At 37.9% G+C, this 26,420-nt stretch overlaps 1 long non-coding RNA gene across 2 annotated transcripts; it reads left to right on the plus strand.

Annotated features, from left to right (window-relative positions):
• The first annotated feature begins 5,248 nt into the window (after positions 1-5,248).
• Positions 5,249-18,083, plus strand: LOC125461480 (uncharacterized). 2 transcript variants are annotated; one of them, XR_009446922.1, is made up of 3 exons: positions 5,249-5,798; positions 7,115-7,483; positions 17,433-18,083. It is a non-coding gene; the product is annotated as an uncharacterized LOC125461480 (long non-coding RNA). The 2 variants fall into 2 exon arrangements; XR_007249504.2 differs by having other exon boundaries at positions 5,249-5,385.
• The last annotated feature ends 8,337 nt before the right edge of the window (positions 18,084-26,420 follow it).

A 26,420-nucleotide genomic window follows, 5' to 3' on the forward strand; every position in this document is an offset into this window, starting at 1 on the left:
GGGCCAAGGGTGGCATGTAGGGGAGTGGTTGGGATGCCAGGTGTCTGAGGGGTGGGGTAACAGGTAAGTGTTGGGGTTATTGGTGGTATGTAAATGAGGGAGAGGAATGGGTGAATCAGATGTCAGGAAGCACCCTGGAGTCTGGGTATCCAGTGATTGAAGGCTCAAGTCGGGTGTTTGGGGAGTATTGTTGTTGCCTCGGAGCCAACCAACCGCAACATCCACAACCCAAGCTACAAATCTACTCTAAAACCTAAGTATTGCTGTTGTCTCGGTTGGGTGTTCAGCTGGAGCTGTGAGCCCACATGGTGTCCATGGGAGAGGTGATGTGTCAGTGGGCATCCAAGGGATTGGTCAGATTGGGGTGGTAGGCCAGTGGGAGAGATACTGTGAGTGACTGGGGTGTCGATTTTATAGTCATCCAAGAGTTAGAGCAGATTTTAATTTCTCTATCATTTCCTGGTTAACTGGTAAGTTAAGTGAGTCAGAACCCTCTAAAGGATCTGATTCTAAGTCAGATTAATTGCCTAGTCCTGGGCAACTACAGCATTCTCAGGACATCAGAATTTCTGAGACGTCCAGCTATGCCTTTTTTAGGGTACGTCTATTTGGATACTGGAAGATCCGGGTCTACTTGTGTGTCAAGTGCTATCAATTATTTTTCTTAATTTTAGACACTCTTCCTTAGATATTTCTTTGCTATGGTATAATTTCATCAGTACCAGGTACACTTTGGTAATTTTACCTGTGTGGTCAGTCTTTAGATGTGAACTTCGACAGTGAATGTCAGCAAGTAATTCATTCAGGGACGGAGCAAAATAGGAGCATTGCACTGGAGCCTGGACCAGTCACATCTTCTTTCGTTCATTTGTGCTGAAGCCAATTATAGAATATCTACTATCTCTTCAGCTGAGATTGTCCATATGGTTCAACAATTCACTGATAAACTCACCGAGACATTAAGTGAGCAGTGTTTGTTTGTGCTGGGGAGATTGCCAGATTCAATTCCTAGGAAGAGTTTTAGAATACTCTACACAGAACAATGTAAGTGATTTGGGTGACAGTGTAAAATAGGTGATATCAATTTTGAATTGTCATTGTATATGCTTCCCAACTTTTATTTTGTGAAGTATAATGGTGGCTGATGTGATACTACTTTACTCTTCACACTATCACTCAAGGACAAAACTTACTCAAAAATCTAGTTCTCGTGGCTGTGGGATTAAGACATTAGTTTTAACACAATGAAAATGTAGTTTCTGTGAGACATTAGAGGCTACACTGCAGCTGCATTGCTTATCCCAAGACAATAAGAGATGCCAGTGTGGTGACATGTTATGATATCATTGTATTACCATCAGCCTGACCTTAGACCCTACTCTCAGTGACACCTGAAACATCTCGTACTGGTGTCACACAGGATACAAATATTAATGGGACTTAATGAAACTGTTTATTGCTATAAAATCAATTCTGTGTTATCAATTTCAGATTTACCACAAAGTTCAAGACATAAACTAAGTTGAAAGAATGACGGATACTGGTCACCTTTCTTTCAAGGTCCTTTAGTAACATACATTCCCTAGTTTCAGCCTCATTGCCAAAACATCAAATAAGTATTCAATTGAAAAGGAGAGAAACAGAAAACTAGTAAAAGCTGCATTATTAAATAAAGTCAGAAGTCACATGACACCAGGTTATAGTTCAATAGGTTTATTTGAAATCATAAGCCTTTGGAGCCTTCCTCCTTCTTCAGGTGTTAGGGAGAGGGGTACAATCAGGCATAGAATTTATAGGTAAAAGAAGAAAGGATCACACCACTGGTGAGGATGTATTCAACAAACCCAAGATGCTGTTAAATCTTTAATCAGCTAGAAGGTTTTCATTGATTAAAATGTATATGTAAATCCCTGAATTCCTTTCAAGTCACTGTCCAAAGACAGCTAAACGTTTTATCAATGTAAAGAAGAGGTGACATTTTAGGCCAGGCAATGCATGTCAGGTGTGAGGCCTTGTTTAAAATCTGTCTGTGTTTTGGATTGGAGTCAGGCTGGTTTTATTTCTAAAGTAGGAATTTATAAAACACCACATTGACTGACTGTCTATAAATTGTGTGCTTTTTGAACAAAATAGACTGTATCTGCAAATTCAAATTCACCTCATGGATTCACGTGTGTGTGTGTCTGGGTGTGTGTAATTCTGACAGGAGGGAGAGAGAGAATGTGTGTGTGAGGGTGGTACAGAGTGTGTGCGTGTGAGAGAGAGAGAGAGTGAGAGAGAGAGTTTGAGAGAGAGAGTGTATAGTGTTGTGCGGTAACCTGCAGTGCGACATGAACCCAAGGTCCCAGTTGAGGCCATCCTCATGAGTACCGAACCTGGCTCTCAGCCTCTGCTCAGCGACTCTATGTTGTGTATCATGAAGTCTGCCCTGGAGGGCAGTGACTTGAAAGGAATTCAGGGACTCACATACACATATAAATCAATTAAAACCTTCTTCCTTATTAAAGACTTAACAACATCTTAGGTTTGTTTAATACATCCTCATCAGCGGTGTGACCCTTTGATTTTTTACTTATAAATCATGTGTCTGATACTAACTCTCTTACTAACACCCCAAGAAGGAGTGAAACTCTGAAAGCTTGTGTTTTCAAATATACCTGTTGGACTATAACCTGGTGTTGTGTGATCTCTGACCCTGACCTTCCCAGTCCAGCACCTCCACATCATTATTAAATAAATCTAAACTAAAATTATGGCCAGTCAGAACAAGAATAAAAATTGAACTTTTTAACAATTATTTAGTGACTATTCACAGAGAAAAATATAACAATATTCCTAATCTCTTTTTGTCTTTTCTTGACCAATTTATTTTTCTTCGATTTTAATTTCCACATACCTACATTCAGTAAAGATAGCATTCAATGAATAACTGCAAGCGAATCAATATCCCAAATACAACAAGCACTTTAATACCATTAAAGGATCATTCCCACTCCACCCTGCACAATTTAGAAACTGATATAAGTGTGCAATGTATATTATTTATTGAGTTTTATGCAGACAATTTATGCATGTGATTTCTTTTTTACCCTGCTTTGGGAATGTTACAGAATTAAATGCAAAAACTGAATTGAAGAGAAGTTTATAAAATAAACTTGGAAGATACACCTCTAATCATGAACGTTTATTTTCTCACCAACACAGAAACACTCAGAAATAAATATTTCTCTTTCACTGTGTGATTTCAATTCTCCTGTGAAAAAGGTAATGGATTATCCATAGAAATGACAGATTGAAAAAAAATTAGTGGCTATGCTTTCACAGTTGTGGAACACAGTAATTCTTAATAGATCTATCTGAGAGCATATTATTACAGATCCAATTTTATTCTCTGCACTCACTTAAGGGTTAAAACTATAATTTATCATACAGAATAAATAATTCTGACATATTCCAGTCCTTACTATATATCTTGCTTTGCATTTCTAAAATATGGGCATTCTAACAATTAGGTACTAAAATTATTACCTATGTTTTACCTTCTCGCCACCCTAACCTGAAAACATTAGGGGATAATACATATATCATTCGATCCAAGTCAGTAAGATTTCTCTGCACTGCAAATCCTTGAGAAAGGGAAAGGTAGGAAATTAATAAGGTCTTTCATTACTAAAAGTCTAACGCACCTCAGTTGTATTAAATGTGTGATTTATCTCACCAGTAGCTGTATGCAATGCCAACCAAACTAGCCGCATTGTTTGTGATAAATATATTCCTGCAGTACATCATGGTATCAAAATATCCTTAGGTTTTTCCAGCTGGCCTACCTTAGCTAAAGATGCTGCATTGGATTGTGTTGAAATTACAGCATGTATAGATAGGTGGTTCTGTGTGTGTGTGTGGATTTTGTATGTTGGTCTATATTTATATCTCATGTATAAATATTGATGTAAATTGTAAGGGAATGTGAATGCATGTACTGAAAACAGTTCAGGCAGATGTAAATTTTTGGATTTCTGGAAAAGAGCAAAATCTACAATGGACAGATAAAAGATAGTCTGAAATTTGCAGTACTGTGCCTCTTGTATGCGCAGTTTGTCTGGAATAAAATCGGTCACAAAAACAAAAAGCCTGGGACCAATAACGAAGATCAGAAATCCTCCTGCTCTGGAGAATGTTACAAAAATATTGTATAGATTATAGCTCACAGGGGAAAGGTGAAACTTGGTTAGTTTTATAGCTGCGCGCTTACATTTTAAACCCTGCTCGCATCCTTTCTTTTAGTACTGAACAGCTGGTTGCTGTGAACAAATAAATCAACTCTCTCGTTACCCCCCAACTCTGCATAAAGAATCTGTCATTAAACAGAACATTCCCTCTGGTCTTATTCATGGATAGTTATCTTTGGTGTGTAATGTGTCATGCTGGAGTCTGGAGACCCTCTCTTGGTCAGTTGTCACTGGTGACCTAAACCACTATCTCTTGAGATTTACACTATTCAGCTCTGATAGGAGGCCCTACAGTAGATTAGTGTTCACCAGAGCAGTTCAGAAGGACCCAAGGGGAGGTTTCACAGTGTGTTATCTAAACTGATCTTCCTGTTACTGTAGGGAAATTGAAAACACGGATAAGAAGTGCTATCCTAATGCTATTGAAAAGCATTGTTACAAACTAATGAAAGGAGTCTGATTGGCAGAATTATGGCCATCCTCGTTGGTTTGTACCTTTAACATATACTTTCCCAAACATTTTGTGTTTAATTGCACTAAGCTGATGAAGAGAGACAGAAGGGGATGAAATCAATATCCTTTCAAGTTCCTTCCTTTCAAGACATTTCCATTGTTTTCATCAACAAAACAAAAAGTTAAACAGATTCAGCACAGTTTCTGTCAAGATCTATTATTATATCAATGCTTACCATACATAGTAGGGACCTACAGAATCACCAGGAGATGTTAGTGGTAAGATGAGACACCTCTTTATTTGGCCTGGCTAAAAATAGCAGTCAAATGGCAGAGTCAGGCCACTGCAGGACAAGTAGTCAATGGGCTGAACAAGCGATTGAGCTCCAAATACTCCCGGCTCGGCAATCTGCAGCTGACAGGCTATTTTTTGCTATGGTTGACTAAATATGGTCAGGGAGGGAGCAACAGTGAAGGGACTGGTTGTCGGTAGTGCATGTTTCAGATGCTTAGCTGGGTATATAAGTACTAGAAATGTGGTCCCACTTTCTGATTAGAAAGTATTCTCAGCAACCCCCTCCTGCGTGTGAGAGCCCTGACCTCTACTGACCTCTGGAGGGGAGAAGGTAGCTTCTTGCAGTCCTGTTCAGCGCAGCTCATATGTATCAAGGTGTGCTGTGCTGCAGCATCCATTCAAGTGAAGGTTGTCTCTCCTAAACTCCTGGTTTTGTCCTTCAGTGTGGTCTGCCTCGCTTCTTTCTGTCTCTGTCTCTCTCGATTGCTCTCTCTCTCTCTGCCTTCCAGCTACTGTTTGTCGCTTGTATGCTATACCTTCTAACACCCACGAATGTGGCAAGTCTGTGCTGCAGCAGGATAAAAAGAGTTGAGGGCTGCTAAATTCCGAAGAATTTCTACATCCGAGGACTAATACCATCACAGGGCCCAGTTTCTGCATAAAAGATTGGTTATGAGAGAAGGCTGACGGCTGCTGCATGAAGTGCATTATTACCTCGTGATACTGTGACCCTCCTCTATGCATCCCTAACTCTCCAAAGCTGATTCAGCTTTCAGCTAGTGCTCTGGTGACACAACTGCTGCAACAGAATCTCTGATCTGGTATGTCTTTCTCTTCCTTCTTGCTCTTCTAACTGCTCTGACTGTCTATGTGTCTGACAGTGGGGCTCAGATGCAACATGCTCCCTGAATAATGTGTGCGCATGGCAGTCGATCTGTGAGTCTGTATATGTACATATATTTTACTGTGATGATGGGAGCATGTCTGTGTGTCTCTGTGTGTCCCTGTGTGTGTGTGTGTGCGTGTGTGTGAATGCAGGAGGTTGCAAGGGGTTTAATTCTCTCACGATGTACTTCATTTTAAAAAAAACTGCAGAGCAAGCAATGGGCTGGAATGATCTAAACAGAAATGTGAGACCTCTGACATGCGATCACTTTGAAAGGTTAAAAAGCCTTTTATGCTTAATGCTGAGACAGGCTGCTTGATGGATGCTGACTGAAGTGATGTAGTAAATAAAACACAGCAATAAATACCAAAAATATGAGTAATTACTTAATAGCAGTGTATCTTACAATATGACTGGAGTTAGTAAAAGCCCATGTCCTTTAAATTATGGTGCCATAAAAACTTTCATCCCATGCCCACAACGGGAATTCTCAAAATTTAACATTAAGTCTAAGAGTAATATTTTAAAGGAGTAGCCTCGGGTGGGGGTGGGGGAGCAGAGGGGTTAATTTCCTGCCATCCTTGTGTTCACTGCATGTGTGCTTCCTTAGTGAGATCATCTGTAGTCAGCTTCTGATTTCATTTGTTCCTCATCATCTATCCCCCTCATTTATCAAATGGCAGAGGAATGTGTCACACATTCATCTTCACCTTGCTTTGCTGCCATTATGATGTGAAATTTTTAAAGGTGCCAACCAGTGTTTGAGAGAATGCAGTGTAGCTGAACTGTCCCTGACATCAGAGGAAAGTTAGCAAGCTTATGACTAGAAATATCTTTCAGACAGGTTTCCTCTTATAAATGGGCTGCTTAAAAAAAATGTAAAGTAACCATTAAAACCCAGTGGGACTTTTCTGTAATTTTCCTTTCGGAGAATTTATGTTCTTATTGGCTTCAAATGTTCACTGCTGAAGTTTGTTTAAAGCCTCCCTGATAGTTCTGATCAGAAGAACGTGTGAAATTGTAAAATTCATTAACACCAAGACATTTGCTCCTCATTTGCCTGCAAATTGGTATTGATCTGTGAGGCTTGGATGGAGTAGCGGTCAACAAAGCAGGTGAGTGGACGAGCAGAGCATACCATTACAGCAGTGCTGAATGAGCATTAAGTGCCCCGTGTGACCTCTTGCTTTTGCTTCAGTGTCTAAATCCTGCCCATAATAGCCTGTTATTCAGTCTGATCATCATTTTCAGCGCCGTCACTCTGGCCACATTGTTAGGGGAGGTTTAAAGCTCAGCCTGGGATGACTGTGAAGCAGACAGAGAAAGACAGACTGGGAGAGAGCGACTGAAAGCGCAGAATGGGAATGGAAATCATGAGGGGCTGAAGTGGTGCTGCGTCCGTCCTAATGAAATCTCTGTTTATGGGGAAGCCTTGCTGTCTAACAGCGACTTACAAGTGAACTATCAGTGATGGCAACAGATGTGTGCTTCAGCTGCACCAAGTCTCAAAGTGCACGGCCCCTGAAATCAAGAAGTAATCCCGGGAGCAACAGCATATCCACCAGTCAAAATATGTCTTTTGAGACCCAGTAATGAATGGAATCTTTCAATTGAACCTCGGTAAGCAAAATTCTTTTTACCTTAATTGTGCAATGAACTGCCAGTTTGGATAATGAAAAATCTTCTTTATGTGCTTAGCAGGAATTAAAATATACAATGCTGTATGTCACAGCTGCATGAATTCCTTTGACTTACAGCATTGAGAAATGTAGTATTCCTCAGTGTCTCCCTCAGCCCCAAACTCTACTGTCTGTCAGTCCATGGAAAAACAGTAATGCAAATTGCAATTCTATTTCATAGTTCTTAACAATAGTTTTCAAAGGAGCAGGAAAAGACACCTTCTAAATCTTTTATATTAATTGCATGTAACCCAGGCCATAGGGAACTTGGATTTATGAATCAGCATTTTTTTTGACATTAAAGATGTGCATCCAGCAATTACCGACTTGGAGCACATACTTCTTTATATGCCCATATGAACCTTGCAAGCTATGGAATGTAAAGAAGTATGTATTTCAGGTTGGAAATATTCAACGGAGAAGAGTGACCATTCTAGAGAAAAAAAAATTGCCTGACAGGGCACCGTGAATGTGGAGTCAGTTGATGAGCTTGTTGTAGTGCATGTATTGTTCTGTCACTTTTCCTGTGTCAGCAGGTGGAATTGCTCATCAGGACATTAAATATTCAATATGCTGACTGCGGCAGTGCTTTGAAAAGCAAGGCTAGAGGAAAGCTCCCTGTCCACATTTGTTTTAACAAACCAGAATCAAAACAGCATTCATTTTATTTATTTTGAAAGGGGAATAATGTCATGTAAATGGTGACAATTGTGTTTAGTCAGGCGCTCACCACATTGTACTTCAAATTATAGGAGCACCCTTATCTCTGGTTCAGTCTAATAGCATATAGCACTAGACTTAATTCTTTTGAGACCAGGAAAATTGTATTTAAATCTGATTCTTTCTCAACATGAGATGTTGCCTTTTAAATTATGCCATGCTTCCTATTATCAATATTAGCAATTTAAGGATTTCCAGTAAATGTTCCGTCAAATACACTTTTTTCAGAGTATTTTCTAAAATATAATTCAGCAAGAGCATTGTTCTCCTCCCATATTGAAGACTGCACCTTTAGAAAGCCTGGTCTAGGTTAAAATCCAGCTTATGTACAAAAAAAGTTTTGCCGCAAAGTTGCACTGCCTTTCCAGGTTTAAATAATTGTTTGGATCTTCACTGTTTTATGTTCTTCTTTTATAATGGAAAGGACAGAGAGTAAAATTGTAACTTAAATGTCATTGCAAACCGTTTCAAATTTATATTTTGCATGAGTTATTTTTAATCCACTTGTTCAGACACTCTGTGGCATCAGGGAGACTTGAACCTGGGCCTTCTGGTCTAAGTTTTGCTTTATGCTTAACTGATTTCACCTGAATTAGATGCTTGTGTGACACTGATTTATGACTAAAAATGACACTTGATCATTCTTCTGAAGAGACTGAAATGTATTTGCAACTGTGTTTTTTTCATTGCATTTCTTTTAATTACACTTTGCTTCCATCAGGCATGGCCATATAGACATTTTAGTAATCATACTGTGGAACAAGTTGCAGGTCATGACTTAGGATTTCTACTTATTGGCTAGGAAGAAACTATAAGTGAAAAGTGCTCATAATTTCTAAAACAGGATTATAAGATCTTGGAATGCAGCAACAGGAAGGGAAATGGTTTTTAGTGATACACTGTTATAGAAAGGCAATAGTATTTTGATGTTGATAAAGGTCAGGGAGCGTAAGCTGTTGATTAGTCAATCAGCATGTGATACGTGGTCTTTAGGAGAATCCCACTAATGTTAAGCCCTGCAGAGGAACTGCGGCAGCAACAGGTGTGAAACAGACTGGATCGAGAACATTCTGTCATATAAATGGACGACCTTTGTCGAGGGTGAAAGAAAGGCATTATGGGTTTTATTCAATTGACACACACAGTTACACTGACTTCGGTGCTAAGATCTTGGTCCATTTGACCACTGCAGATATGAATAGCATTTTATGACCCTGTTGGCCTATTTGGTTAATGTATTTTATTTAGTACTCATTGACAGCACATCACGGCACTTATGATTTATTAATAGGAAGATAGAAGCTACTGCTTTTGAGAGATTTTTCACAACTGTATCACAATCTCCAATTTAACAATCAGTTCAGTTTTGTGCTTTCCATGTGCAGGATCTTATATCAAAATATCCTAAATATTTGGAAAAAATGTCCAATACTTTACATTGCTTTTACAAATAAATGTTACATTTAATGAAATTACAGTATTTCTTTCATACTTCAAAGTATAAATCTAAAGTTGTTACTCATTAGATACGTTATGCTGAGAAGTAAATTGGATGTGAATCCAGCAAATTAACTCAATTTATTGTTCATTTATTACATAACCAAAAAAGTGTTGTGAGGTCTTTCTCTTAATGTTAGTTGTTAAACTTTCAATCTGGTAAATGTTGGTATCTACAATTGAAACGCTCTCTTAAAATCCAAATTTAATTGCGCAACTTTCAAAGACAATAACCATTTAGTTGGGCAAATGTTTAAAACCCTAGATTTGGTCCCTGTGTAAGCATTAGTGAATAGCGCATAAGCAATCTCATTTTAAACTGTCGCCCCCAAGTGAAAAATGTTGTGTTGAGAAGTAAATCGCTATTAAGCATGATTAGATTGACCCTAAGGACAGATATTTCAGCTGCTGCATTAGAGTTCGATCAGTTCTGTCACATCAGGATGGAGAATTGTATGACATTTTTTGTTTCTGGAAACAGGCGCAAGTGAAATCAGAAACACGTGTTCAGCATTTAAGAATGGAATGAGTTTGGTGTAGAATGTGCAGGGTTGTCACAAGTGTGCATTTCCTATATGGTTAAAGAAGGGCAGCGGCAGCTACCGTTTTAGCATAAATTGAGAGTATGGTACCTGGATCAACAAATCAAAAAAAAATCTGCTGAGTCAGAGTTTGGACTGTGCACGTCCTATTGCAGAAAGATTAGCACTGCACTGCAGTATCTCTTTATGCATCTGACACTGGCCTGGCTATTTAATCTTGCCCTATTTCCACAGTTACCTTCGGGTAAAAGTAGGGAAAAGGCCAGAGAGATGCCGAAAGACATTTCACCGCGCTGACGTGGTTGCATGACACATACTCTGTTCTGAGAAGTGTGTTATCTCCCAGTGTGATTAACTTCCCCCTCCTCCACTTACCCCCTGCTTTATTCACTCTCCCCTCCCACAAGGTGTAGAGGACTGAACATTTGCTGACGCTGTTATAGCTGAAGGAATTTTTCAGGAAGCCTGATTGACATTCGGAACAGATGCAGCTTTTTATGAAATGCTCTGCTGCTTGAGCTAGTAACTTGCCATGCCCTGATATGGTCTGCGCATGGAAGTGCGCTGTTGTCTAAAGTGCAGCCCAAAGTGTCCAAGAACACCATGACAGCTGATATAAATAGTCCTCATTCTCAGCTGCCCTCTGTGGCGAAATCCCACTTAACCAGTCCCTGTAATGGAACAGCAAGATGCTTTTCATGGTAACCAAATGCAGTCGTGTACAGTGATTGGTGGCTGAACAGCTGGGCAAGATAAGTCTGAACTATTCCTGTTGTCGGCCATCATGGCTTAAATTGAAAGCTGTCAAAATCCATTTTATTCTACATACATATACATTATCTGTCAATTATCATACCTAAGCCAACAATATTTGAACTACTGACATTTCCTTCATCTTGTTCGAATAATCTACTCTTAGAAGACTGCATATATTTAAAAAAAACGATATGCAGTACAACTGTATGAAGCACCCACATTATTCACGGTAATTTAAAACTGCATATAGCAGAAAAAAGTGAGTGTTACATAGACGTACATCTTCTGGGTGAAATTCTACACAATTACAATTTGTCCAACAAATTTCCTATATTATAAATAGCAGCAACAAATCCCATTTAATGCTTACTTTATATTAGAGCACTAAGTATTTTTTGTATAATCCATTTAAGGTTCTTATGAAAAACTTTTACAACTTCTTTTGCAAAGGATATTTTTTAGTATGTTGAAGTTAGATGCTGGACACACAGTGGGTACGTAGTTGTATGATTAAAATCACCCACACAGCCAATTGCTCTCACTACGGCATGATTCGTAAACCTTCGTCTCACTCTTCCTTTGACCTGTTCAGTACAGTAGCAACTTCTCGTGTGTTCTGCTAAATAGTACAACTGCTGTCTAATAGTCAACTTCAGGTCAGTTACCAGGAGAAACTGAATTATTTCAGTGTTTTATGAACAGCAACAGAAAATGGATGTGCAATTTCATTTCTGCCCTGAATGCTCATTTAAAGTATTCGAAGTCAATAGTTTTTCTCATTGATTCAGTTCAATGTTATAAGGATTTCTAAATGAGATTTACAGTGAATAATTAATATTTTATCAGAGCAGCTTCTTCATTAAATAATTGAATTTGCTATGTCAAAAGTTTCTGAAGGGTTTTATTAGTATTTTTTTCAGCACAAATTACATTAATAAAACAAATGCTGCTGCCAATTCAAAGTTGAAAGTCCATTAGCCACTGGGTAGAATGTGAAGATCTTCACTAAAGAGATGAATTAATTAGATTTTTTAGGCATTACCATTTCATGTAACACGTGTGGACAGAGAGGTGATAATAGCATAAATAAGAAGGGCTAAAAAATGACAGTGTCTTTTTAAAAAAAGCTGAATAAATCAGCATGTAAAGCCAAAATGTTGAATTCTCTGCTGCAATTACCTTGGATCGTATTGGTTATTTGATACAATTACTTAGTAAGAGTTGAATTTACGCATGTTCGTGATGCAATTAGGTTAAAATGATTTCTTTGAATAAGCACAATTGCTGAATAGATGTCTGGAATAATAGCTGTGGGAACTCGTTTCGCATTTTTTGGGCTTTGATTTGCACTAATGATCATCAATATTGTTCCAGCTGATTAAGTAATTATGATTTAAAAATCTAACTAACAAAGGATGTCCATTTCAATGGCAAAAAAAATGGATTTTCCAGTAAATACCCTATGGTTGGCTTTCTTAGTTAAATTAAGTAATAAAAATGATAAGAAAGCTTAAATCTTTCAAATTAATCTAACATGTTCTTGTTCAACAGTAAATCTTGAAGGATCGAATCATTGCAACTTTTAAAACAATGTCAAGCTTCTATAATGTACCTTGTGCAACCATTTTACTAAATTACTTACCATAACACCTAATACAAAATTTTAATACCTGGCCATCACATGTTCATTAATGGTGGAAAGAATTTGAAATGTTTTTCATACTTCAAATGCTTTCATCAGCTATAGTTATTTATTGCATTTCTTGAAGGAAACAGTTCAATTTGTAACGTTCTGCTATGTTTTAAAGCTGTAGCTTTCAATTTGTTGAAAACAGATACTGTATTAGGTTTAAAGATCACCAATAGTGAATAATAATATACTCAATACTTAAAATATCTACAGAACGTTTTAAAATCAGCTGAGATGCTGTTAGTGTTGAGATTCTGATCCCTAACCATAATCTCAATGAAATACCCAGATACACACCTTTTTTTTGGTTGTAATCTATTTTGAGGGCATCATCTTCGGCTTTGAATTTTTTTTTAATTCATGAATTTGCAATATTATCTAAAATGCATATAAAACAATGATGTGAATGAAATGAATGCCATGACTATCAGATTTTAATAGTAAATGCAAGAAATACTCAACAGGGCAGACAGCATTTTAAGGAGAAAAATGGATTAATATTTAAAACATTGTCAAAAATACAATTTTCAGCAACTAATGTCAACAGCTTTTTTGAATGATGAGACTCACTAATGCCACCCAAGTACATTTCCGAAACTTACAGCATCTCTCATTAACAAAACTGATTACGGGAAGCATGACTACCTTATTCAATGCATAAACAAAAATATCTTCTTGTTCAGGGAGAAAAAAAAACTGAGAAAGATTACTGCAGGCTTTCAATTGTTCTATAGATGTCACGTCAAGTAGCTATCACCCAATTCCTGCCAATTCCGCATTGTTGGCTATCCAGAGGCCAGACCACTGTAAATTGGTACCTCACCCACTTCATTCGATTTTATTCAGAATCTTCTTCCAGTATAGATCTGAAAGCAGAGTGGAACAGCTTAGAGAATTTAAACTCATGTTTTACTGCTCCTGGGCTACAAAAATAATATGTCGAAAGGCCTCAGGCTCCTACACTGCTCAGCACCTCCATCTTTATATTTCTCCACAGTCAAAAAAGAAACTTGTTTTGTATTCAGTGAATATACTTGAAATAAAAAGGCTACAGTTCAGGAGGAATTTCAGCAGAATTATAAAATAGTTATTACTGCAATAAAAAAAGAGTACTTAAAATGATCAGCTAAAAATCTGTGTCTTCATGATGGTGTCTGCATAGTCATGGCTCATCTATAATTTGTTTAGTTCTCCAATTGAGGATTCGTTGATCATAAAGGGAAATATGATTAGTGGCATTCATTTTGCATCATTTAACTGCTAAAAGTTTTAAAATATTTTTAGATCTAGTTCTCACAAGGAAGGAATCTATTCTTTTTTATCAAGATAAAATAAAAAACACATAAGAATTTGTTGCAGTTCAAAAGTCACAAGAAAAATCGAATAAAATCAGAATAGGAAATTCCTCATGATGGATGGAATGAATGAATTATTGGTCAATGAATCACATATTGACAGCTTTCAATGTAGCAATCTCATGCTAAAAGATGCAAAATTGCATGTAGCTCTATGTTCAGACAGAAATTTCATTTAAGACCAATTCACATAAAATTTTAAGAAATGTTATTTCTTCTTTACTAGTTACTTTTACAGTGTAAGTCTTAGCAAGAAGCTCTAAAAATTGATGGCACTTATAAAACAAGAGGAAGCCATTTAACCTCTTGTGCCTATGCTGGCTCTTTGATGGAACAATTGAAATTGTTCTCTTACCCAGTTCTTTCACTGTAGTTTCATAAAATTTCCTTTTCATGTGTGTATTGAATTCCCCTTTAAAAGCTACTATTTACTTCCTTTCAGGCAGTATATTTCAGAACATTACTCACAAAGCTATCTAATCCTTATCATTTTACTGGCTCTTTTATTAATTGTCTTAAATCTGTTCTTTTCTTATTGACCCATCTGTCAGTGGAAATGCTTTCTCCTTATTTATTTTATCAAAACCCTTGATAATTTTCACAGCATCTATTAAATCTCCCTTTCATGATCTCTACCTTAAGAATAACCTTCCCAGTTTCTCTGCAGTCAGAAGATTCATTGACAATGGTGCAAGATATTCATTTATCGTTTATACATGTTTCTAACATCATTCTTAGTGTTGTCAGAATAATTATTAGTTAATAATTCTAAAGATGATCAATATTTCATTTTATTAGTTTTGGCTTGGCAGTGATACACAGTCCAAGTAATTGATTTACTGTGTGCAATACCATGTTTCACAACTATTCCTAGCCAAAGCCTCAAACTACACACAGTAAGTTCTATGAGTATTTGCCGAGTGTTTTCACAAATAACAGTAAGTGCCTAAAAGACCTGTAGATGTGACTCAGAAAAGTGAGAAGATAACAATGTGAGCCCACCACCTGAACATTTGATATTCTTAATTCTTTAGCAGCACTACTTGATTAATAGTTTTCAGAAATCTTACATAATGGCCTGCTCCTCATATCAAACATTGCAGTTCTAATATGTCATGAACATTGTACTTCAACAAATGGAAAAAAAGAACTTGCAACTGGTACAGTCCCAACGGACACTATTGCCAAAACTGACGGGAACTGCAATCATCTGTGGTTCCTGATTTTGTAGAAAATTGCTTTAACATAAAATGACAGTACTTGCAAAGATGGAGTGTGATTTTTAAGTGTACAATTAGACAATTTAGCTCGCTGCTATTGGATGATAGTGTTGATCTGCACTTAAACAGCAACCTTTGTTACGGTTTTGTCTCAAACTGTTAGACTTAAAGTAATATATTGAAACTTATATGCTTAAATATCTATCTATATTTTATGATTCTTAATTTTAACTTCAACAAATGTGTAAACTGTATCTGAATTTCAGGTATTTTATGTCATGGGAATTTTTCCAGCCTCTGAAACGGGTTTCTTCTGAATTGCACTTCTCCAGATTTATCACCTGAAAATATAAATAAGACAATAGTTCCTGGACAATGTCATGACAAACACCATGATTTTTCCCAAACAAATTTATTTGAAATTTGGATATTCTTTGCTTAGACTGACATGCATCAAACTTATTGCCAGGAATGACATATGAAAATTAAAATGAATTAATCAAATAAATAAGTGAACCACCTTCATTAAGCAAGAAGCTGTCACCAGTGGTGAGTCAGTATCCCCAAAGCCTCACACAATTCAACTTTCTTCAGTGTCCAGACACAAAAAACTCAAGAAATTGTTTCACAACTGCACTTTCAACTTTCTGATTGCTTCTCCTTTGGTTACTGACTCACCTTTGATACATCAGCAGCTGTTCATTTGTTCATCCACTCTCTCATCTCTCATCCGCAGCAAAACTTTCATTTTCTCTTCTTATTTCTGTGTCATTTTAAAGTCCTGGTATTTCAGTCAGGTAAATGGTAAAGTCACCATAGTCATGCTCTGTCATTAGAGTGGGATAACCAATAGAAATTTAATTTGAGGGTCAGCACACTACAGGTGAGGTAGGACATTCCTGATAACAACAGCTGGTATGGGAATTGACCCTGTACTGTTGGTGTTGCTCTCCATTATAAACCAGCTGTTCAGCCAACTGAGTTAACCAACACCCCAGGGCTGTTGTTAAAGGGAAACAGACTGCTGCTTGTCTGAAACACAACTGATATGGCCTTCCATCACTGGATTTGACTGGATTAAACACTGCTCACTGTCCTCTATCAAACCACTGACTTCCCCAACTTATTCCAGTTTTTTTTATTCCTACTGTCCTACAATAATTGCAGAATGTTTTTACTATTGCTGAGCTTTATACGTTTATTCAGGAAGGTCACGACAAAAATATGCTTTGTAAATAAGCATGTAAAGCTTTGTAAAATAAGCATGTAAATTCAATAGCAAGCTGGATTAGGAATCATTAGTACTGCATCTTTTCTTTGGCAATTACATAAACCATAAAATAATTACTCAAATATCTCGTGCTAACTGCCATCCACATTCCTTTACCCATTTTCCACTTCCGAAATGTCATACCTTTTCCATCACTGGTGATTGTATTTCTTCCTTTTAACTATTTATTTAATTCCACTATGTCTTTCTTAGCTTTTGCATAATTTTTACAAGTTTCTGTTCATTGCTTGAATTATGAGAGGATTCCTGTCTTAATAAAGTTAATGCCAACTGAACGTATATTTTGCTACCTCTCCATTTGTAGCTGCTTCACTGCTGATCTCTAGTCATGATAGAATGCGAGTGTTACATTCATCAGAGATGTACAACTTCAGAGATGGCACCAGTCACAGAACAGTGTTGCCAAAGAGATCACAAATTGATCTGCAGAAAACAATAACCACCTTTGCTTTTAATGTGCTTCCTGTCTTTTCTACTCATAGCTAGGAACCTCTGAAGAGTATGGAATGTGTCTGCCTCCAGTTTTCCAGGAGACAATAATTTCTGTTCTAAAATGTCCAAATGGGAAATAATTATCCACAAATAAGTTTTAAAACATTCAAATGCTTGGAGAATGACATATAGTAAATGAACGGTAATAAGCTAAAAGACTCTTAAAGATTGTTATGGCAAAGTATAATGAGTGCAGTTTTTGACTACAATATTATTCTATCTGGCAGTGGTTTTACAAGCTGTGTGGGAAGTAACATACAGTAATTCAATTACATCCTCACATGAAATGTGATTTTTTTTTAAAAAAATGATAAATCAATATTTCAGATGTACAACTCTCTTTCTTGAGTCAAATGCTTTGCTAAAGCTGGTAAAATGGAACCAAATCAACTCTTCTATGGATTTGGTCCCCTTCAACCAGCTGTAGCTGTGCATTGATCGCCACAGCATGAACTGGAGACTGAAAACGTGCCTGAGCTGAAACTGTCAACGAAGGCTGAAGATAAACAGCTATGAAGACATTGTCAGTAGGAAAATTATGATGCTTGATATCTGCTAATGTATCACGTACATGCAAACTGGTAGGCTGAATCCTAACCGAGAAGACCTATAGAAATCCTACAGCTCATGGAAAAAGAAATCTTTATTCTAGCATATTTTTCAAAGTGCTTTTTCCTACCTAACATGATGCATCAAAGCAATATCTTTTATGTAGCCAGCCTGTAATATTAGTTAATCAATACTTGTACAAGTTGTGTGTTGATTATATAAATAAATGGTTTAATCTCTTTTATTTGGTTCACTGGCATTACTACAACAATTTTCTTCCATTATTACAGCAGTCAAGTCTATTTTTCTCCGACTGATCAAAGTGAGGGATGTTAGGAACATCACACTTAGACCATCCTCGGTCTGCATTAAGCACTTCCAAGATGGATGTAACATTATTAGATGCAGAGTAAAGCTCTTTTAATCTTTCTCAATGTTTACTTCATAAAATCACCTCACATTGCATTGGTTATGCAATTCTTGCACCAACCACATTGAGATTTCTAAGAAAGATGGCTAGTAGAATCACAATTAGTTCTGAATTAGGGTTAGTTTTTGTGACAGGAATTCATGTCTGTTAGGAGCTTAATTGTTCAAACCTATTTAACTTTGTATCCTCATAGCCAAAACAAAACAAATGGCTTAAGTTCCATCAATCTACATTGGATTTGAACTCAAGCTTCAGTCTTGGATTGAAAAGACAATGTCAAATCCACTGCATCACCCAATCCATCTTCACCAGCCAAATGAACCAAGATAACGGAAGGTTCTATCTTTTCTCAGCTTTGATCCACTTTTGGAGATTGTGTCAATAAATGAGTAACATTAAATAGTTAAACAATTCTTGTAAATGTATACATTTCCAGACTATTGCTGAAAAAGGACACAATTTGTTAAAGGCTTTTGCAAGGATACCACTTTAAGGTGAAAACCAACATCTATACTATATGACAGGACAGTGCTGATTCGTTGGCAGATGGACTCTGATTAGTATAAAGAGCGCAATAAATATTGCACTCATTAATGATTGACAGATAACTGCTAAGCTTTATTTAAATTTTAAAGTAGCCAGGTTGACTCTGGTCAAAATGTTGCCCTGACAAATGAACCAGTGAAGGGCTGTCACGTATTCTGTTGAGTTGACACGGGTGCAGTGCCTGTGTATGTTTCTTTTATCTGTAATGAACAGGGCCCTCTGTATTTAACATAGTACTGTTTCCAGTACACGCAGTTGTACCATGCCTCAAGCCTAACTAGCAGTCCTAAATTGGTTGTCAATGTAATCCTTTGCACACAAAGGATTTTTTTTAGCAAATTTCTTGGAAGTCATTTAGCATGTTACTAAAGAATGATTATGATTAAATAAAAAAACAATTTCTAGTTTTCCTGGTGCATGTACAAATGGTAATAAATATGTTTCCTATCTCTCTAACAATCTGGATTCTTAGTGCTGAGTTCTGAAAGCTGTAATTTTACTGGCATAAAGGAAATTTTAACTTCTGATTTTGTTTCTCAGAGAGGAATGGTTATCAGCCAGTCAGTAATATCTGCCACATATCTCCATTTGTTGCCAAACAGAGGCTGAGCAAATTTATCTAGTGAATTTTCTGTCAAAATGAGGTAAATTGACACTCTTGGAAAGGTATGTTCACCTATCTCATATTGCAAACTGGGTGCCATTTGTGAAATAAACATGGTTTGAAGAATCAATACTATGTAATGAGAGACACCTTAAAGATTGGTCTCTGTTTGGTGTGCTGGATCAGTGTATGTACCCTATTTTTCCAGCTACCACCAATGGTGGGAGGTCAACATGTGCTGGCTGTTGATCTTATACAACAGCAAACCTTAATAATTTTTTTGAGGTTAGAACACATTATTTGTAAGTGCCCAGCAATACAGCTGTTGAGTTGTGCTGCCAGTTATTACAACTTATTCTTGAAAGTCAAATTAAATCCATCCAATCACCTCATTTGCAAAGCAAGAAAACTGCTTCTAACTGTCAAACTTAACCAGAATTCTGATTTACATCACTTTTAAAGCTTGATAGAAATGCAGGTTCAAATATAGAATATAGCAACCTTCCAGCACTACTTCAATTTGTAACAGCAACAGAACTGAATGTGATTCATGGAGAGTAAAAATAATAAAGCAAGACAAATTATGTGCCTTATTAACAAAACTGACCCTATCATCTTTTCTGTAATGGATCCACATTAAGGCTTGGCAAGAATAAGAACGATTACTGTTACCTGAGTCTGTAAGACAAGAAATCTTGAAATTTATTTTGTAAAATGTTTGAAAAATTGCCAGCAGCAGCCAGTAGTAACCATTAATAATAATTATTCATCAGGAAACCAACAACAATGAAACATTTATGCTCTTAAAGTAATCAGAATCTGAATGTGTTGTAAGGTCACATGTGCATCTGAACTATCCAGTCAAAATCTCGGCACATTTTTGTTCATTTCATTTAAAATAAAATTACATTGCACGTTTCATAATACATATTCATGCATAATCACTGATCTCATTATTTTATATATATTGTTTGGCAGCAGACACCTGAGTATCGTAGAAATAAGACACATGGCAGAAACATTCTATCTTGCACTCATCAGGACAATTCACAAGAATGTCAGTTTAAAGAGAAAACCAATATTTAAATTGCACTAGAGAAGAGTGTTGCTTAATTCACAAGTGGACTCATTGATAAAAGTTTTACCATGAGATGTACCCAATAATGATGACTGGCAATCAATTGCTAGACATGTTTAAATTTTAAATAATGTAGTATATATGTATTTGATTGGTGAGTGCCTTGCCCTGGGAAATTAACTGAGGAATAGCTGTCACTTATTTTGTTGAGCTGATATAGGCCTAATGCATGTACTTGTTCTTTGTGTTTGTACAGGAGAGGTCTCTGTGTATTAGTACACAGTTTATACTACAGGCCAAACTGACAATCCTAAATTGTTTGCCAGGGTATTTCTGTGAACACTCTGGAGTATCCAGCAAATGCTGTCCAATTGCAGAACCACATCCAATTGAATTACACCGAAGACTGACAGATTATATCAAACAGTATATCCTTTTGGCCGTTTGCAGTTAGCAATGTACTGATCATACATTTTCTGATGAAGGGTCTAGGCCCAAAATGTAAGCTTTTGTGCTCCTAAGATGCTGCTTGGCCTGCTGCGTTCATCCAGCTCCACACTTTGTTATCTACTGATCATACCCGACTAGTCTGCCCTTGCAAAACACAGTGGCCAACATTCAGTGCAATTCTGCAACTACTAGAAGAATTACACTGACAAGTAATTTAACAAGTGATTCCCCTAGCATCTCCAATAAGCACTATTTAATGGGTGGCACGATGGCACAGTGGTTAGCACTGCTGCCTCATAGTGCCAAGAACCTGGGTTCAATTCCACCCTCGGGTGACTGTCAGTGTGGAGTTTGCACATTCTCCCCGTGTCTGCGTGGGTTTCCTCCGGGTGCTGTGGTTTCCTCCCACAGTCCAAAGATGTGCAGGCTAGGTGGATTCGCCATGCTAAATTGCCCACAGTATTCAGGGATGTGTAGATTAGGTGGGTTATAGGGGGATGGGTCTGGGCAGGATGCTCTGAATTTCGGTGTGGACTGGTTGGGCCGAGGGGCCTGTTTCCTCACCATAGGGATTCTATGATTGAACATTGTTAGTCAGGCTTGCAGTATGCACTTGCACGTACTAGAAGCCATATACATTCGTGAACGGGGCCCTGTTCTTTGCAAACAGAAAGAACACTCACTATGAGTGATAATGGGAACTGCAGATGCTGGAGAATCCAAGATAATAAAATGTGAGGCTGGATGAACACAGCAGGCCCAGCAGCATCTCAGGAGCACAAAAGCTGACGTTTCGGGCCTAGACCCTTCATCAGAGAAGGGGATGGGGTGAGGGTTCTGGAATAAAAAAAAAGAACACTCACTATGTCTGTTTCAATTCAAAGAAGTAGGTAACAGACTTGCTTACTTCGCAGGATAATTCCATGACCAACCAAAGTCAATCTGCCTGGTTGAAAATTAAATAAAGCTTGGCAGTCAACTCGCAAACATCATTCACCTTTGCAACATCTTTACTCATCAAATTCTCTTTGACAATCAATATACACTCCTCTCATGCATTATGAATGTTGCTTTTCCCTTGAATTAGAATTCTTGTGAATGTCCTGATGAGGCTGAGATGGAAATAGAAAAACACAAACATAGAAACAGGCGCAGGTATAGACCATTCCCTTCAAGCCTGCTATACTAATCAATAAGATCATGGCTGATCCTTTACCTCAATGCCATATTCCCACCTTCTCCCCATACTTCCTTAATGCCTTTAAAATCTAGAAATTTATCCGTCTCTTTCTCGAATATATTCAGTGACTTGGCCTCCACTCTTTTCTGTAGTAGAGAGTTCCACATGTTCACTGCTCTGTGTGACGACATTTTTCCTCATCTCCATCCTAAATGGTTTACCTCAATGAAAAGCTTTCACAAAATGTGTCAAAATGCCATGTATATGTGTGTAAATACATTGTTCTTTAAGCACATGGCATGGCCTTCCCCTGATGTTATCTAATTTTCATTTTACTCCAGTCCGTTAATTTCCCATTCAGGTGCTTACGCCAAAGTTCGACCTTATGAAGTCTTTCATCTAGCATTGAGATATCATTCTCACGTGACCAGATTTTCAAAGCCAGAACTAGGATACATTGATAAGCCCCAGTGGGAAGACAGGGCTTCATGGTTGGATAACCACAGATTGGAGTCTGGGAAACAACAGGCTAAAGGCTGGAGATCATATGATGAGATCTCCTAGAATATGTCCGGCGGGAGCTGATAACCCAATTCCACAGACACTTAAAAAGCACCACAAGCAATGGAGTAGTCAGCATTCAAATGGTAGTGACAAGTCCCTTGAGGAAGCAAATGGGGCAGTGGGTGAACGGATACATGTCAGCTACCTAAAATGCAGTTGTGATGTGAGGGAAACTTAGGAGGAAGGTCAAAATTTCACACAGGTATTTTTCCCCAAGACACAGTTTTAATTTGAAGAAGAGGGAAAGGGTGAAAACCAAGACATTTGAACTACTTTTTAAGGGAATTGTTGAGACACTGGGACATTGAATGAACTCTGGGACTGTCCCAGCAAAGCTGGGATATCTGTTCATTTTAGATCAATCTCACATTCTGTTACAGTTCAAAATGAATCTTCAAATAACTGAACGAAAGTTAATTGATAATCTGGAGCCTGAAGTTTAAAATTACTTACAATTGCCCACTGAATGGCTTCATAAGTGTGCAGGCAATTATAATAACTTATTTTAATCTACATGAGTCCTTTCCCCAAGACTGCACATGGACATTGACCTTAAAGGGAAAGGCTCTGTAATTGATTCAAATATTTATCAACAATGCCATGGGAGGGCCTTCAGCAACAAGTAACATCAGTACAATTAATTACATACTGATGAGTTCTTGATTGTCAATTAATTTTTTTGCTATAAAAAGGCTTTTTCAAATAAATTAACATAAAATCCGTATTCAAGTGATGAATCTATCTTCCTATGTGTTGGAGTAAATAAGGAATACTCAAAATAAATTGAAAATGTTGACAAAAAGGAACAGAAAACGGTCACTGAAAGGAGTCTTTTAATTCACTGATGAATTATTTTGTTAAAGTTACAGAAATATAGAGAGATCAAGGGCTGTACATAGACCAAGTTATTTAGAAGGTACAAGATGCACTGTTCTTACAATAAAACACCATTACTCAGATAAACCATGAAACTCTCTGCATCGACAGCTTGACAAACTCTGGAGATGATAAACATTTGACCTGCAGAGGAAAAAAAGTCAGCTGACAGTAAAGAGATCATTTGCACTTCAGTTGGTCACAAGAAAAAAGTTCAGTGCAAGCTATAACTGTCTCAGGTATGAATTGGGACGTTGGTATACAACATCAACTTGCATTCATAATACAAACACAGTATAAAATATATTAAAATCTGCCAAGTTATCTTCGAAGAGCATTTATCAAATGAAGATGGATACCAAGCTGAATAATTAGATATAGAATCCCTACAGTGCAAAGAGAGATCATTCGGCCCATCAAGCCTTCAACCAACCCTCCAAAGAGCGTCCTACCCTGTCCCGTATTTGACAGCTGACCCAAAGATCGGTGAAAGAGGTAAGTGTTAAGGAGCATCTTAATCCAAAAGAAAGAGAGGTGGAAATGTTTGAGGAAGGAACTTCAGGCCAAGCCATTTAACAGCACACCTTACAATGATGCAATTATTTCATTTGGAAATGCGCAAGAGCAGAATTGGATTTAAGTAGCAATTGAGAAGAGAAAGATTTAACCAAACAACAGTCAAATGCATCAAACTCCTTACAACTTACAAAAGCTTAATCTGCAAAATATAAACAAAGCTCCCACGTGATGTTAGTGTTCCTAACTCCAGTAATACTGGTGGGAGGTTCAAATTTTCAGTTGTGACATATCAGTCATCTTGTTTTCAGACACATCTGAAGAGGTTGCTTTTAAGCTAATTATGTGGCTTAATTGCAATTCATCTGAATAAATGATGAACAATATGTCAACAGTATATTACTAGGGTGGTAAACCTGTGATTAAATAGCATTTTAAAATCAATTAGACTTCCACAACTGTGTGCATATTAGACATGCTGCACACACCCATAGCATTCTGCAATTAAAGTGTAGAATAATCATCTATATTGTGGATTTTTCTTGCATGGTATAAGAATTGAACACAAGGTTTGCAAAACTCTCCCAAATTTTCAATACAGACATCTGCAGCGAGTAGAGTCTTGTTTATCCATCAGACTTCTAGGTCACATTGCTTAGACAGCAACATTTCAAAACAATGTTACCAATGTACGAAGTAATATTACAAAACCTAATTTGGGAAAAGGAGTCAAAAATTTGGTGCCGTGCCGCACTTTTTGAAAAGATTCAGAAAAAATTTACAAGGATGTTACCAGGACCAGAGGGTTTGAGCTATAAGGAGAGGGTGAATTGTCTGGTGCTATTTTCCCTGGAAAATCTGAGGCTGAGGGGTGACCTTATAGAGGTTTATAAAATTATGAGGGGTATGGATAGGGTGAATAGCCAAGGGGTTTCTTCCCAGGATAGGAGAGTGCAAAACTAGAGGACATAGGTTTAAGGTGAGAGGGCAAAGATTTAAAAGGGATCTAAGGGGCAACTTTATCACACAAAGGGTAGTGCGTATATGGAATGAGCTGCCAGAGGCAGTGGTGGAGGCAGGTACAATTAAAACATTTAAAAGGTATCTGGATGGATATATAAATTGGAAGGGTTTAGAGGGATATAGGCCAAATGCTGGGAAATGTGACTAGAATAATTTAGGATATCTGGACCAAATGGTCTGTTTCTGTGCTGTACAATTCTATGACTGACTGTGACAAATTATAATTTAAACAACATTAAGAACAAAATATGATTATTTTCCATTTGTCTTGTGCACCAAGATTAAGTGCAGAATAGACTGCTGTTATATTCTTATGTTAGAAAGAAATGGGAACTGATTGTTATGAGAATGTAAATCTGAGGTATCACACATCACTGTTGCCTTCGAGCCATGTATTGAGCAATGTAATAGTTTTTGAGTTCACCAGTCACATAGACAACTGAAAGACACCTGATGAAACACTACAAGCAATCCGATAATCCTTAACATGGAAGTTATGGTGACTTCAGCACACTACAAGCAATCCGATAATCCTTAACATGGAAGTTATGGTGACTTCAGCTCACTACTAGCTGCAAAGAGCCTCCATGTTGGTCACCATGCAACAGCATCTCATGCATGATCCAAGGATACCAGCCGCATTCATCTCCATCCATGGATGTTGGCACCCAACATCAACTAACTCCTCATAGTTTCCAATCTGATCCATCCGCAGGATGCTTAGGAAGCTCAGGGCTACATTACAGAGGGCACCTGCAACTAGAATTGAATGTTTCTGCAAAATCAGGCACCCTGCTCATGATTTGGACCAGAATGCGTCTCGGGGCTGCTAGCTCACTGTCTGAGCCTACCTGTGTCATCACAGCATCCCTGCCTTGCCCTGATGTGCTCTTGTCACAGTCAACAACCAGGCAGCTTGCTTTGCTAGTTAGCTAGCTAGCTTGCTCAGCCAAGGGACGGACATCTTGCCGTATGGCAACGTGCAATGTGAATCTCATACCTGCAAGATATGTCAGCAGCTCACACAGCAAATACATGCATGTACAGGAAGCAGGCAACCGTGTCTCAAAGGCTTAGGGAAGTAGTCTTCACTGAGGTCTCTGGCGGCTCCCTTCAGTCGGATGGGCCAGCACAGTGAATAAAAGGCAGCCACTGATACCATCCAGGAGATTAGTCATGGTCAGGCTGAGGTATTCTCTGTGTCTTGGAAGTCTCGGGAGGGGCTCACAGTCAGTCCTGTGGCTCAGTAGCAGCCAATCCAGGGTCTGGGGTTAAGGTGGACTGACCATGGACCACCCTCTTAAGCAAAGTGCATTAAATGGAAGGGGATTTAATCCACTGTCAGGAGCACCATGCGTAAAAGGACAGGAACAGTGTCTGGCCAGACCTAACACAGTCACCCCATCTGCCAGGAGCTGTGCTGGATAAAGTTGGGAGATGGTCTCATGTGGATAGTTTGGGCTGGAACCTGGGATAAGCTGTCAGAAAGGGGATATAAT

This window comes from Stegostoma tigrinum, chromosome 19 (genome assembly GCF_030684315.1).
Source record: "Stegostoma tigrinum isolate sSteTig4 chromosome 19, sSteTig4.hap1, whole genome shotgun sequence".
Lineage (NCBI taxonomy): Eukaryota > Metazoa > Chordata > Chondrichthyes > Orectolobiformes > Stegostomatidae > Stegostoma > Stegostoma tigrinum.